The sequence below is a fragment of the Rhipicephalus sanguineus genome, unplaced genomic scaffold, assembly GCF_013339695.2.
Source record: "Rhipicephalus sanguineus isolate Rsan-2018 unplaced genomic scaffold, BIME_Rsan_1.4 Seq326, whole genome shotgun sequence".
In the NCBI taxonomy this organism is placed as follows: Eukaryota; Metazoa; Arthropoda; class Arachnida; order Ixodida; family Ixodidae; genus Rhipicephalus; species Rhipicephalus sanguineus.
Window position 1 is genome coordinate 1,697 of NW_023615021.1, and position 15,248 is coordinate 16,944.

Below are 15,248 nucleotides of genomic sequence, written 5' to 3' on the forward strand. Positions count from 1 at the left end.
CGGCACCACCTTGGAGGTTCAAGATCTGGTACTAGCGTTACGACTGGTTACGCACTACTACGACTACGAGGGACGAACGGGTGCCGCCTTAAGGAGCTTCGCCCCTAAAAGAAGCGGGCATAAACAGCCTCCTGTGAAATAGCTGCCAGACAGGCCTACCCGAGGACCTAAGCCGAGCTCTTAAAAAATATCCTCTCTCTGCCCCCCCGTACTCTTCGCCTATGCTCACAGTGCATGTTATCCAAGACATAAAGTCATGACCACATTGAAATGACACTCCGCGACCCTATTTAAAATACTATGTTAGACGACAAGGCTGAAGATCTTTTACTTGAAGCAGCATTAGAACACAACAATATGTGAAGCGGTGTAAATTTTGGAACAAACTGTGTGTTCTAACACCTTGCAGAGATGCCATAAAATTGCACCAGAACGCCATTCACAGAAGGCTGTTGCTAGGGTTACGTCCAGACGTAACTGTAGTCACCGCTATCGTTACGTCCAGTTCAAAAGTCCCTAGATTTTTCCCTGTTGAAGAGCAGGGGAAAATCTAGGGACTTTAGTTCAGATGTGGTTTTCCACAGACGTGAGTACATTATTCTCCTGTTGCTCAGTGAAGGCCCTCTGCGCCCTTCGGGCGCGGAAAAACTAATCGTGACTTCGCCCTCGCTTCGCGAGTGCGGCCATTGGAGCGATAGCGAAATGGCCAGTTGGCAGGGTCACGGTCATGCGCTACTGGCCGCTGTCGCGGCCACGCGCTGTTTAGCCCGCGCGCCTGCCCCTTCGGGCCAGACGGAGGCGCACGTAACCCACGAGGCCGCGTCGCGCTTCTCTGGCAACAGACTTCAGCTACACCTGAGACAAAAAAAAAAAAAGAAAAAAAAATTCGCCAGCAGCGAGGTTCGAACCAACGTCCTCGCAGTTCCGAGCACGACACGCTAGGCCGCTGCGCCGCTAAGGCCATTTTTTTTTTTATTGCCTTGCATACCAAGACTAGTATGTAAATAGTCTAAAAAAAAAAAGCCACTAAGGCCAATCGGTTTGGTAAGTCTAACGGGCTGTATTTGTATCATCACGCTGGACGTAATTTTAAGACTCGTTATTCTTACGTCCAGACGTAACTGCAAAGGCTCCTACCGTTACGTCTAGACGACGCTAGACACTTCCTTCACAGAAACACATGTGCTCTTACCCTTTTCTTAAATAGTGTGTTCCCTCGTCTGGTTGATGCAAATGCATGGTCCACCCGATGTAGCTTTCTTTATGGTCTGTCTGCAGCTTAGAGTTAGTGTTAATCTTTCTCCTAGTGATTTTCTGCACGGTATCATGTTGTTCAGCAAGCATCAACTCCCCCAAGAAAATGTTCTTGAACATCAGTCTTGCCTTGGAGGTAGCACTAGTCATACGATACAGCTTGGTAAGCACAGACTTGAACTTGAAAATCTGATTTATTTATTGATTTATTTGTTTTTTTTAGTTATCTCGTACGTACTGCCGGTCTTGGGCAGGAGTGAATATAAAACAATGCAAGAATAAATGAAACAACATGAGAATACATAAGAGAAATTGTCGTGTACGGAACCTTACTGCTGCATGTGACAGCACTCAGCACTGCACACGACAAAGTAAATGTTGAATGACATAGCTAGTCTATCAAAAAGCAAGCAAATAATACTATTACACACCTAGTTGATCAGAAACAAGAAAAAAAAGATATGAGAGGAGAAATCACAGCAAACAGTACGAGATTGTATCTGAAAAATTCACACACCCAGCATCTTAATGTCCTCGCGTATGACAAGTAAGGAGTAAAAAAACACAGCTACTTAAAACAAGCAAAAATGAATTACCGTATATTGAAGGTGCATGACAAGTGTAAGGAAGGCCGCGAAAACTATTAACGTGAACAATTGAATGCACTCAAGAAAAACCAACTAATTCGGCATTGAAACACCTCGGCAGGCAGATCCTTTGAAATATGGGGACTACTGCGAATGAAACATGTTTTGTGCTGATATTCGCTGACCTTCATTGGATGAAAGGCCCAGATTTGCCACTTCTGTACTGTTAGAAAGCATTGTTTCTGATCTGCTCCTAGTTCTGTTTATCTATTCCTACTATCTATGTCAACCATCATAACTCTGGATTTCAGTAGGCTGGCGACTAAAATTTCTAAAAGATTGGGCAGGATCTGCAGTATCATATAATTCACTTTTATTGCTTGTCATTAAAAATGAAATTAAACAGGGACGTGCCCAGACAAGGTCCTTTCAAACGGCGTGGTCGGTCTAATGTGTACTTAGGGATGTGATCAATTGTAACCAATAGACCTTTTTCAAGCACACGAGCGCCACCAACGGATGCGCAAGCGCTCATGGGAAATGTGTGTACGCCGCTGCAGCCGCCGCGACGAGCGCGCGGGCCTCGCGCTGTAGCTTTCCGCTTGCGCCGTACCAGGACTTCTTAGACACAGTGAATTTGGCAAGGTGCAACATGTTACTGCGCAATTCAATCACGAACTTTAGTGTTTAGCTGCGACGGCCTCTCGATGATTTCCATCTGTCCCACTGTTGGACCAGTTGAGCGGCTCAGAAGCGTCACCATTTATTTTGTGTGTGTGTGTGCCAGTGCGCCTTACGGCATAAATGAAAAAAAAAAAAATACAACTCCGTTGCCTATGAAGTGCAGGAGCGGTCTATGATTCGCGGATTCATTTGGAATCAACGTCCGTTGACACTGTCGACGGGTACAGTGTGAGGTTCTGAGATTTAAAGAGTACACTAGAAAGTGTAGCCGGCATTTGGGGAAATGAGATACATTTACTGCGTCGCTCGCACCATATATGTAACGAACGAGAAGTGCCTACTAACCTTCGTTGGTGCTATAACTACAGGTTGGAATAATACTTAGAGCGAAAAAAGAAAGGAGCAGTACAAAGAAGGAAATGCACAAACCAGCGCTTACACACAACTGAAAGTTTGTTGCACGCGTGAAAAAAAAGCATATATACAAAAATGGGAGTGCGTCGCGCTTGTCATAAAAAGTCACAAAAAGTCAAACAACCAAGGCGCGTGTTTACAGTCGATTAATAAGGTCGAATTCCTTGTCTTGTAATGACTAAGAAGGTTGAGTGACACAAAGTGCGGCGTTATTTGTGACATGATATGCCTCCGAAATTTTTCGCGTTGTCTGATTACGTTGATGGTACAAAATTTTTGTGCTTTCGAAGATGGGATTACATTTTCATGACCGGCATAGCGATGCGAGATGAGACGGCTCCATTCAATGAATTTAGATGCTCGCTGAGGCGCGTATTAAAGGGACACTAAAGAGCAAAACGATTTTCTCGCATTAGTAAAGTAGTCTTTCACGATACCAAAAACACCACGCTTGCTGCGAGAAGACGCTTAATAAGCGAGAAAACGCGCGAAAAGAAAATACAGGTGGCGACGCCACCTTGCAATTCCCGCACCATTTGCCGTGACGTCACATATTTCTGACGGCGCCTGCTCGGGCCTACGTAGTTCCTAATCGGTTAAATCGATGTACATTGTCCTCTGAGGGGGCCAGAGACTTGACATAACGAGTCTGTGGAAATTTCGTCGAATCAGTGGTGCCAAATACGTTAAATGCTCTTTGATATCTCTTACGTCACGAATTACAAAGTTCGGCGCGAAATTTAAAAATGAAACTTTGAACTTGGTTTTCCTCCTCTAATAATAAACCTATGGTGGTGAAATAAACTACACAAGAGTTCTCTGAGCACACTTTATCAATCTAAACCAATTCGTTGTTTCTCTTTAGTGTCCCTTTAATACATCTACCAGTCTGGCCGATGTACATGTGGACACAAGAAAGAGACATTTGCGGTTATCTCCTACATAATTACAAAACAATTGGCATGCCTCTGACCGCATTTTTCTTTGCCCACCGCAGACCCCTGCGACTTTATGCGACTAAGCTTATTTAGGGCGGCAAACACAACTTTCACCCCCACATCGCTTCCCTACGTTCTTCAGGCCATGCGACTTCTTATAGCCTACATATGTGGAATAACTGCAATATTTCGAGTTTCTTCATTATTTACGGATGGACGTCCGTGTTAATCTTTCTTTGCCGTGTGAACAGATTTTCGCAAACCGATCAACGATACGCAGGATATCCCGTCTCTTTGATCACTTTGCAGCTGGAAACTACTGCTCATCTTATGTGCGCAAGTTTTTTTTTCCAATGCCGTGCGTAATCATGACATCACAATTTCTCGTTTAACAATATTCAAATGAGCCGACGCGAAATTAAACACCTATTTCGCTGAACGCGGGCTATACTGCCCGTAAACATTCTCCGCAGTGAAACTTAAAAGCATGTATCAAGAAACTGCAAATTATCAGAGCAAGGCATCTCGCAAGTGAATTCTAGTCCCATCCTTTTTTCTTTAAACACATTTAGAATGTGCTCACTTCTTTGTACGGCGCGTGACTTGTCAATTAAAATCAAATAATCATCTCTATACCCGAACACTAACACCTCTCTACAGTTTGGTTAAACTCGATCACGAGCCGCTATGGCATTAAATGCCATAGCGGCTTGTGAACAAGTAATCATTGAATAAATACGAATTCGGTGTTCCAGCTCACATAGATCACGATAGCACGTTTTGACTGCATGTATCGGCATGTGATAACTCCCATGCCGCTTTGCTGCTACATCCGATATACATCCACTCGGTAATACCTACACTGACTGCATCATTCCTTTCGCATTTCATACGTAGAGATATATGCAGGTGCGTTCAGACATGTGTAGTATTTAGGATTAATAATAATCAACCAGCGGCGACGTGTTTTTTTCGTTTGGTGCTCCCACGGCGCCAACGAGCAGCGAGCGACGGAACAGCCGGCGGGCTCGCCGTACACACATTTCCCATAGTGCTTCGCGCGCCCGCGGGGGATTCTGGGATAAAACCTCACTTTCGAGCAGGAAAGCAGCCTTTTGGAGCAGTTGCCAGTCACGCATTTTCGAACACACATTTTAAGTCGCTAAACACGAGTAGTTTACCATGTTTAACAAAATAAATATATTGTGAGCACAATATTCACAGCATTCGTCCTTCATCTTCTTCACCTGTATATAATCATCATCACTGGGAGCGTTTTCCTTGTTTGTAGAATTGGTCAGGCGGCCCTGCTGAATAAAAGGCGTCGAGTCCTCGACATTGCTGCCGTCTTTCAGAGTGGTGTAGGCTGCTTTTGATCCTCAAGTCCTCTACGACGTCGAGTTCCCTGGAGCTTCGTTCCGGTCGTCGTTTGCTCAGCGTACCCGCTGTCATGGCCCAAGACACGCTGCCTGGACCATCCGCGAACCCCGTCCAACCACCCGCCCCCGCATGGACCGTCACCGCCCGGCAGCGGGACCCACCCATCTTCTCCGGTCTCCCACGCGACGATGTCGAAGTATGGCTCAAAGAATATGACATGACCAGTGTGTACAACCAATGGGACGCACCTCAAAAACTTCGTCACGTCGCCTTCTATCTGTCCGACGTAGCAAAAACGTGGTTTTTTAACCACGAGGGCAGCTTCCCTGACTGGCCTATCTTCGCTCAACAAATTCGGAGGATTTTCGGGACCCCAAACATCCATTCTGAAGTCTCGAAGAGGAAGCTCGACGGCCGCGTACAACATCCAGGAGAGACGTACACCTCGTACATCGAGGACGTTCTTGCCCTTTGCCGTCGCATGGACTCGGCTATGACAGAGGCTGATCGGGTTCGACACGTCCTCAAAGGGATAGGCCACGTCGCGTTCAACGCTCTGGCCGTCAAAAACCCCAGCACCGTCGAGGATGTCATCACGACTTGCCAACATCTCGATGAACTACAAGCTATCCGATTGCAACCCGCCCGACGCCTGTGACATTCGGCCTTCCTCGGATGCGGATTTGCGTACGTTGATTCGCACTCTGATTCGTGAGGAGCTTCAAGCGCAAGGACTGTCATGTCCGCCAGCCCCACAGCCTCGCTCTTTGTCTACTGGTCTGCGCGACATCATCAAAGAGGAGCTGTCCTCCATGGCTTGCGCTCTCACGTCTGACATTCAGACGCCACCACCTCCGCCCACGACATATGCGCAAATCGCTGCCATGCAGCCTTCCTTGGCTCAAAGCGTGCATCCTGTTCCTGCTCAGACCAACTTAGCAGCGTTTGCGCCACGTCCACCTACTCCTGCCTTCTACACCCCCTGGCGCTCATCTCGCCCGATATGTTATTATTGTGGCATTCAAGGCCATATTTCCCGATATTGTCGCAAACGCCAGCAGGACGAACGTCGCGGCTACGACGTATACGAAAGAGATTCGACGTCCCCTCCTAACCAGTACCAGCGCCGTCCTTCAACACGTTCCCTCTCGCCGTCTTCTCCATCCGACGCACCTCGAAACTACCGCTCAGGACGTCACCGGTCCCCGTCCCCTCTGCGACGCTCAACATCACCTCTACGACCGGTTGTCCCTATCTCTGAATACCGCTTGGAAAACTAGCTGGTGCAGTTTTTGGAGGGAAAGCTGCATCGCTCGGACAAACACCAACACCTCCAGAGGGCCCGGCCAATTTGTTATTAGTGTATGCTGAAGGAGTGCCTATTCAAGCATTGGTGGACACGGGGGCCGCTATTTCTGTAATTCATGCTGATTTGTGTCGTCGTTTCCGTAAGGTTACTACACCTTATAATGGCACTCCCTTACGTAGCGCAAATGACTTTACGATACGGCCATCAGCACAGTGCACCATTCGAGTTTTCATTGAAGGGATCAAGCACCATATTCAGTTCGCCATGTTGACCTCCTGCGCTTATATGCTTATTTTGGGATGGGACTTTCTTTCTGATGCTGCCGCTTCCATCACTTGTCGACAACGCCTCGTACATATGCAAGAGACTGATGCTACCGACGCGGAAGATTGGTCACGCCATCGCCTACTAACCGTCAAAGATTCCGTGATGCCACCTGGTCACGAGCATGTTCTTACGGTTGCTTCAGACTTCATTGACCACGGTGATGTTCTAGTCGCTCCATCAGCCTGTTATATATCCAGAGGAATTGCACTAGCATCGAGTCTTGTTCGCTTCACCAATGGCACCGCCTTCCTCGCTGTACTCAATGTCACAAATGAGCCAATTCTGCTTCCTGAAGTCGCTGTTGTAGTTTGCGGCGTGGACACACAACCTGTCTCTGTAGTGGCTGCGAATACTAGTGGGGCGGAACCAAGCTCACCAACAGATGCTACTCTTGCTACGACTCTCGCCAATTCAATAAGCACGGATTTGACTCCGCCGCAAGCAGACGAATACTGGCGTTGTTGTCGAAGCATATATCTTCCTTCGATGTACACTCCCCTATTCTAGGGCAGACATCGGCGGCAGCCCATCGTATACACACCGATGGAACTTCTATTGTCCGCCGCCGAGCCTACCGTGTCTCTTCTAGCGAACGCGAGATCATCGACAAGCACGTTGCCGATATGCTCAAGCAAAATATCATCCGCCCCTCCGCAAGCCCTTGGTCGTCACCTGTCGTTCTTGTGCGCAAGAAAGACGGCTCGGTGCGATTCTGCGTTGACTACCGTGCCTTGAACAAAATAACCAGAAAAGATGTATATCCCCTGCCTCACATTGATGATGCTTTAGATTCCTTGCAAGGAGCGGAATATTTTTCCAGCCTTGACCTACGCTCGGGTTACTGGCAAATTCCCATGCACGAGGACGACAAGGAAAAAACTGCCTTTGCCACACCCGACGAACTTTACGAATTCAACGTCATGCCTTTCAGCCTCTGCAATGCGCCAGCAACTTTTGAACGAATGATGGACACTGTACTGCGGGGCCTTAAGTGGAAGACGTGCTTATGTTACCTCGACGACATAGTCATATTTTCTTCCACATTCGAACAACACCTGCAGCGCCTAGACGAAGTTCTGGCGTGCCTCGCAGCTGCTGGTCTCCAGCTGAATACCAAAAAGTGCCGCTTTGCAAGCAAAAGTATTAAGGTATTGGGACACCTCGTCAGCAAAGACGGCATTCGGCCTGATCCCGACAAGATTGCCGCTGTTCTTCGCTTCCCGACGCCTCATCGCTCCAAAGAGCTCCGCAGCTTTCTTGGCCTCGCCTCTTACTTCCGGCGCTTTATACGCGACTTCGCCACCATTGCCGCACCGCTTCACCAACTCCTTTCGTCGGGAACGTCATACGTATGGTCGGACGAGTGCCAAATGGCTTTTGACACCTTGAAAGGTGCCCTCACGTCAGAGTCAGTGCTTTGTCACTTCGATGACACCGCACCCACTCTCCTCCATACTGATGCCAGCGGTCATGAACTCGGCGCTGTTCTATTGCAACGACATGAGCGTTCTGGCGAACGCGCGATCGCATACGCAAGTCGTACCCTCACATCAGCCGAGAAAAACTACACCATCACTGAGCAGGAGTGTCTCGCCGTTGTCTGGGCCATTCAGAAATTTCGACCTTACCTTACCTCCACGGCCGCCACTTTACCGTCGTGACTGACCACCATGCTTTGTGCTGGTTGTCGACGTTAAAGAATTTGTCTGGACGTCTTGGTCGCTGCATACTTCGTCTTCAAGAATACGACTTCGACGTTACGTACAAATCTGGCAAGAAACACAATGATGCAGATGCCCTTAGCGGTTGTCCATTACCTCCGTCGTCAAACATACCCGGCCTGTCGTCATCCGTGAGCGACCCAGTCAACGCGTCTTCGTCAGTCCATTCACTCGCCGCTCTGAACGTGCTTCCTTCTTTCCGCAACGAGACGTTCGCGTCTCGTCAACGCAGCGACGCTTACTGCCACTCCATTATGCAACACCTTCACGGCTTGTCTCATCCTCCCAACGCCCGCGCCCGTCGCCAGTTGCAGAACTTCAAGATGGAAAACTCAATCCTCTACCGCTTTGTATTCCATCCTGAAGGACAGCGTTGGGTTCCCGTCGCTCCTCGTTCACTCAGAACACAGATATTAGAAGCATTTCACGACGACCCCAAGGCTGGCCATCTCGGCTTTCACAAAACATATGAACGAATTCGCAGTCGTTTCGCCTGGCCTGGACTCTCCACCTGCGTAGCATGATATGTTGCTTCATGCTCGCTCTGCCAGCGCCGCAAACGACCCACTTAATCTCAGGCCGGACTCCTACAACCTCTTCCATGTCCTGACGCTCCATTTGAAGTCATTGGCATCGACCTCTACGGACCACTGCCAATATCAACCACCGTCAAGCGATGGATTGTCACTGCAGTTGACCACTTGACAAGGTACGCTGAAACAGCTGCCCTCCCTTCAGGATCACCGGAGGACGTCGCCACTTTCTTCCTGGAAGCTATCTTTTTGCGACATGGCGCGCCGCGCGTCCTTTTGAGTGACCGCGGCAAGGCGTTTCTCTCGAAACTACTCGAAGACGTTTTCGATGCATGTAACACCATCCATAAGACGACTTCCAGCTACCATCCCCAGACTAATGGCCTCACAGAGCGCTTTCATCGAACTCTGTCGGATATGATCTCCATGTATATTAATGCCGACCACACCAACTGGGATACCATCCTGCCATTCGTGACCTTTGCGTACAATACCGCTACGCAGCGCACCACGGGCTATTCACCCTTCTTTCTTGTCTATGGCCGTCAACCGACATCTCCCCTCGACGTCTCCTTTTTTGATGTCCCCGTGGACTCATCGGCGTCATCGAGTGCGCACTTAATCTCTCACCTGGCCACTTGTCGCCACCACGCCCGCCTCAATACTGAGGCAAGTCAACAAGAGCGCAAGACTCGCTACGATGACGTTCACCGCATCGTTCAGTTCAATCCCGGAGACGAAGTGTTGCTGTGGACCCCAACGCGAGTTCCTGGCCTATGTGATAAGTTTCAGTCACGTTTTATTGGCCCCTACGCTGTTGTCGAGCAAACTTCTCCCGTGAACTGTTGGGTAACTCCCGTTATCATGCCTTCCGATGGTCGTTGCCGTGGCACGGAGGTTGTTCACGTGTCACACTTAAAACCATTCCTACGACGTACGGCATCGCCATAAACAGCGGCCAGGTTGGCCGCTTCTGCGCGCGGGAGAAATTAGTGTGAGCACAATATTCACAGCATTCGTCCTTCATCTTCTTCACCTGTATATAATCATCATCACTGGGAGCGTTTTCCTCTTTCGTAGGCGGCCCTGCTGAATAAAAAGCGTCGAGTCCTCGACATTGCTGCCGTCTTTCAATATGCACACATGCATGTATACTTGTCTATGATGTCCCAAAAGGTGAAATTAACCCACAGCGTCTCGACTTTCTGCTGACAGCCCTAGATTTCTATATATCCATGACATCAGGCTACCTGACATTTCCTTGTGATACACATCTCATTTGCTAATCAGTATGGCTTTCCCTGATTCTTCAAGATGCATAAATTTTCCACTCATATACTGTTTACTCTCAGAAAGAACCAGCCTTGTGATGACGCCTGTGCTTTCAATGCAGCCTAGGCATTCGAGTTACGTGGAGAAGTACACGCTGTCGCACTATATGGCCAGACTCGTTAGGCTTTTGGTTCTTTTGCAGTTAATAAATAATTGGTATATTGTAAATTGAAACAATGAGCAACATGAAATTTGCTAGAATGAAAGGCTTCGCATTTCATTTAGACAGGTTTTCTTAACTTGCACTTTTGCCGAAGAAGTGGCACCGATATACAAGGGTTGTATTTCATCATGCTATCCCAGCAAAATCCCGCCACCCACTGCAGTGGGCTGACATTGTTTATAAATTCTGTTCATTGTATGATATTAAAACTTCAGTGACCTGCATAAATCCGTTAGAAGTCAGAAGAAATAGCAATCGAAATCAAATTTTTTTTTTAATTACCGAACTCGAACGCCATGTTCTAATCACATGTGCATACTTCTTACTGTAGTTAATACAATCAGTCCTCGCATAAAAGACTGGAGTCACACAAAAACTTGTAAGTCTGTGCTTGTTTGTCTCACTTCTTTCTTAGTGTCCTGCCCCAACAGTCAATTCAACCAAGATGAACGCTCACCAACTAGCCCAAATTTCTACACTGCTTACTCGTCATACATAGCAACTTCAGCTTCCACCTCCCCCTTCCCAGTGTTGCGGTCTGGGTCAGTACAACAAGCTCTCATACAACCTTCCAGGTTGCATGAGATGGCGGCAAGCACTGTGTGCATGTCTTTGCGGCTCAAGATCGTCACAATGGGCTAAGTTGTAGCACAAATGACGGTTAGGTATGAACATTATTGCTGCGATTTACTTGCTCATCACCATTAACTCAATTTAATACATATGCAGACCCTCGTTGGCGTTCGCCCAGCCGTACGTATACTTTGCTTTGACTAACAGCCGGCCTATTGCTCGTTCACCGTCACCCCAACCACGCCGCTATTCCATGCTGACCAACTAAGTATCATCTCGGACGGAAAACGAGATCATGCAGCTCCTGGAGGTAGTGCTGCATCATTTTCGACTGATCCCAATCCTCCGTTGACATTCCCTACGAACAAGAACCTAATAGAAGTGCATGTTGTCAGTATTTCTTTGATGGAATTAGTCGATACTGGAGCTCAGGTGTTCATAATGAGTGCTCTCTCTGTCGCCGACTCAAAAAAGCACTCATGCCTGCTATAACTAAAGCCGCACACGTCACCGATGGTGAAACTGTTGCCGTCACTGGAATGTGTACAGGTTATAGCAAAACAGCCATTTGGGCTAGTTGGTAACGGTTCATATCTTAAAGCAAATAGGCGCACTATGGGAACAAGGACAAAAGGAAGGAACCGACGACACATGTCGTCGGTTCCTTCCTTTTGTCCTTGTTCCCATAGTGCGCCTATTTGCTTTAAGATGTGTACAGGTTAAATAAGCATTGCCGGCCACCACGATCCCGTCTATTTACGGTGCTCAACAATTGCTCTCACGACCTCATCTTAGGGATGAACTTTCTATCGATGCATTCTGTCGTGATCGACTGTTCCGCCGGTACTGTTTGCTTGGATCTTCCTCTTTAGCCAGATACTCGCCCCAAACTCCACAACCCCTGTACCACAGTCTTCAACCACATACCGCCTAAAGTCCCAACATTAATTGAATTGGCAACAACTTCACCTGTGCTTGACGGTGACTACGTCGTCACGCCTATTCCTGATGTCCTTCTAGCGCACGAAATCACGGTGCCACACTCTGTTGTAATCGTAGCTGCTAACCGGATATATGTCACCGTTATCAGTTTCAGCTTCGTGAAGCAAGTGCTACCTCAAGGAATCTCAATCACCACACTGCGATCCTTATCAGATGATCACGTCACCACTTTTGCAGCCAACGTGTGCTCAGATCTTCCTTGTCGCCCACTGGATGCCAGATGCCTCGACATGGCATTACGCCCCTTGATTGCCCCAGACCTCAAACCTGAGCAATCATCCGCCCTATGCCGCCTTTTGGCATCCTACCACGACATATTTGACATCAACAATCAACCACTCGGCCTGACTTCACTTGTAAAGCACCGCATAAACACTGGTGATGCTGTTCCCATTCACCGCTGACAATATCGTGTATCTGCCGCAGAGCAAGGTCATTCAAGAAGAAGTGAACGAGATGCTGGCCAAAGGCATTATGGAATCCTCATCAAGCCCTTGGGCATCGCCCGTCATACTTGCTAAAAAGAAAGATGACATGTGGCGTTTCTGCGTTGATTACCACCATCTGAATCCAATTACAATTTTCTATCAAGTGTGTAGTTGTTGTCCTTGAGAGGTTTTTTTCTGCTACACAGCTGTCACCTGTCTACTACAATGAGAACTAAAGATCAGAAATGTAACTTAAGTATGTATTTCAAGCAACCATCATCTTTCTTTTTCTCTCTCTCTGAAAAACTGCGAAAATTTCACCTTGGTGCAATACAATGCTAACTTAAGTATGTATTACAGCGGTAAAATTTATTTCAAGTGACTGCCATCTTTTTTTTTTCGCCGGAAAACCACGAAAATGTCTTCACTTACGCTTAATGAAAATTATGCGAATTCTGCTGAAATGTAGCAAGATGTAGCAGGTTCCACCTCATCACTGTGCACTTGCAGCAGGTGTGCTAACATCGTGGATTCCCACAGTAGCACTATACAGATAAACTGAAATGCTTAAATCACACACACAAAAAGCCTTTACAAGCAATAGTCTTCATTGATTCATTAAAAAAAAAAGAGAAAACAACTCAAAAGTGCCGACAGGGACACACCCAGCAAGAGGTCCTCTCAAATGGCAAGGTTTAACATGCACTCTGCAGCAGGTGTGCTAAAACCGTGGAAATGTCAGCAATCCACACAAAACTAGTGCTCGTATGCATGCAGTTTTGTGTGCTCACACAGGCAGCTATGTTTACATAAAAAACCACTCTGGGTCTCGCCTTACTCGGCGCTCTCTTAAGGTGAAATCGCAACTGGTTGCTATAAAATTGTCTCCAAATAATTAACCATCATGTGCTCAAGCAAATGAGGTTTTCAGGCGTGATAAGTGACTCAGCTACATATTGCAACAGAAAAAAACAAGATGTAAAATTTTTGTGTCAGTACTCCTATAAATTCACTGCTTAACATCACTGCAAGCACTGCTTAACATCATTTCTGGGGCACTTTGTGTTAGCATGAGTTGGCCTATGCAAGCTCTTTCATTAATAAATGCTTCTGTCTCATGCATCCACATTTTTAAGCAATGTGACATCTTTATTTTTTGCTCATGTTTGTTGTGTACCTTCAGCTCAATGTTGCAAAAGGTCTGGTTATTTGTGTTCAGTATATAGCCTTGGTGTCATTTTAATTGATGATTTAACATTAGGCACAGCAGACAAGCAGTGCAGCTCGAGGTTAGCACGGATGCACAGCAAGGGTAAAAGGAAGCCTCTCTTGCACAAGTGCCACAAGCAGTAAGGGAAAGCACGAGCGATACTGTTCAGACACATACAAGTGACTTGGGATAGTACATGCTCAGTGTGAAAGCATGAGGAACAAGAAAGTGTGGGAGAGACAGCTTGTGCACAACCAGTCGCAAAGTTACCGCATAAACAAATTGCAGATCGAGCACCATGTGCGACCACTAAGGGAAATTCTGCGATACTTTTTGTAAGGCAGAAGTGCCGCCTAGCCGTGGTTTTCTTGACTATCGAGAGAGGGCTGAGAGGGCATGATTCAAGATGGTGGGAGACTCGAGGGAACATCCAAGCAGCGCTCCGCACCCAAGGTTTTCAAAACGTTAGAACTTGCATCTGCTTTATAATTTAAAGAGTGCGTCCCAATTGAAGAGAGGATGCAGTATCCAGCTGAGATGAACTGAAATTGCCGTGCGCCCATCGGGGGCCATGGAAAAAGTGTTCAGTGCCTGTATTGTGCACGATTGCACAGACAGCAGCCAGCTCTGATTCTGTCGAGTCTCATCAGATTATCCACATCATCCAGCAAGCCCCTTAAAAACTGTCTTTGTCATGAGGAAGTTATCAATTTCAACACGTACATGAGGGTTGGTCATAGCGTACACTGTGAGGCATATTGCTGCTCACAAGTACATGATTAAAACAATGGCCCCAGTGCCTAACTTGGTGCAAGCAAATGAATAATTTGTCCAAGAAAATGTGCTTGCACAAAATTGTGTGGTAAGCACAGCCAAACTACCAGTCATTTCTTTAATGATGTACGACCATTCGATCTACATGTGAACACTCGTATCACACAGCGCTGTTCTTCATTGGTAGGGCCATATGATTTCCGGCTGTGTCATAACTAAACACAAAAGAAAGATACTTTTGTAGTGTAAGCTGTTATGAGCTCACAACAACAGCCGGTTTTAGTGGCAAAATTGTTTGCCACTGCCACCAGGGTCCATCGCAGCTGTCATCCTTAGTAAGAAAAAAAGTCCAGGGTGTGAGCTGGAATCAAACCCGGAATCCACATGATAGTCATGCATCCTGCCGTGTAGCCATGCAAGTGCTTGAATCTTCTTCACAAAAATAATCTTTCCAGGCATCATGTTAGGTGAGGAATCACATTTACAGATGCAACATTGCTTGGCGCAAAAGTAGAATTGCACAAGAAAGCTTCCCACTCATTGCAAAAGGGCTGAGCCATAATTCTTCATCCTTATCATCAGTCACAGCATCAACAAAGTGTGCAGCTATGTGAGCACT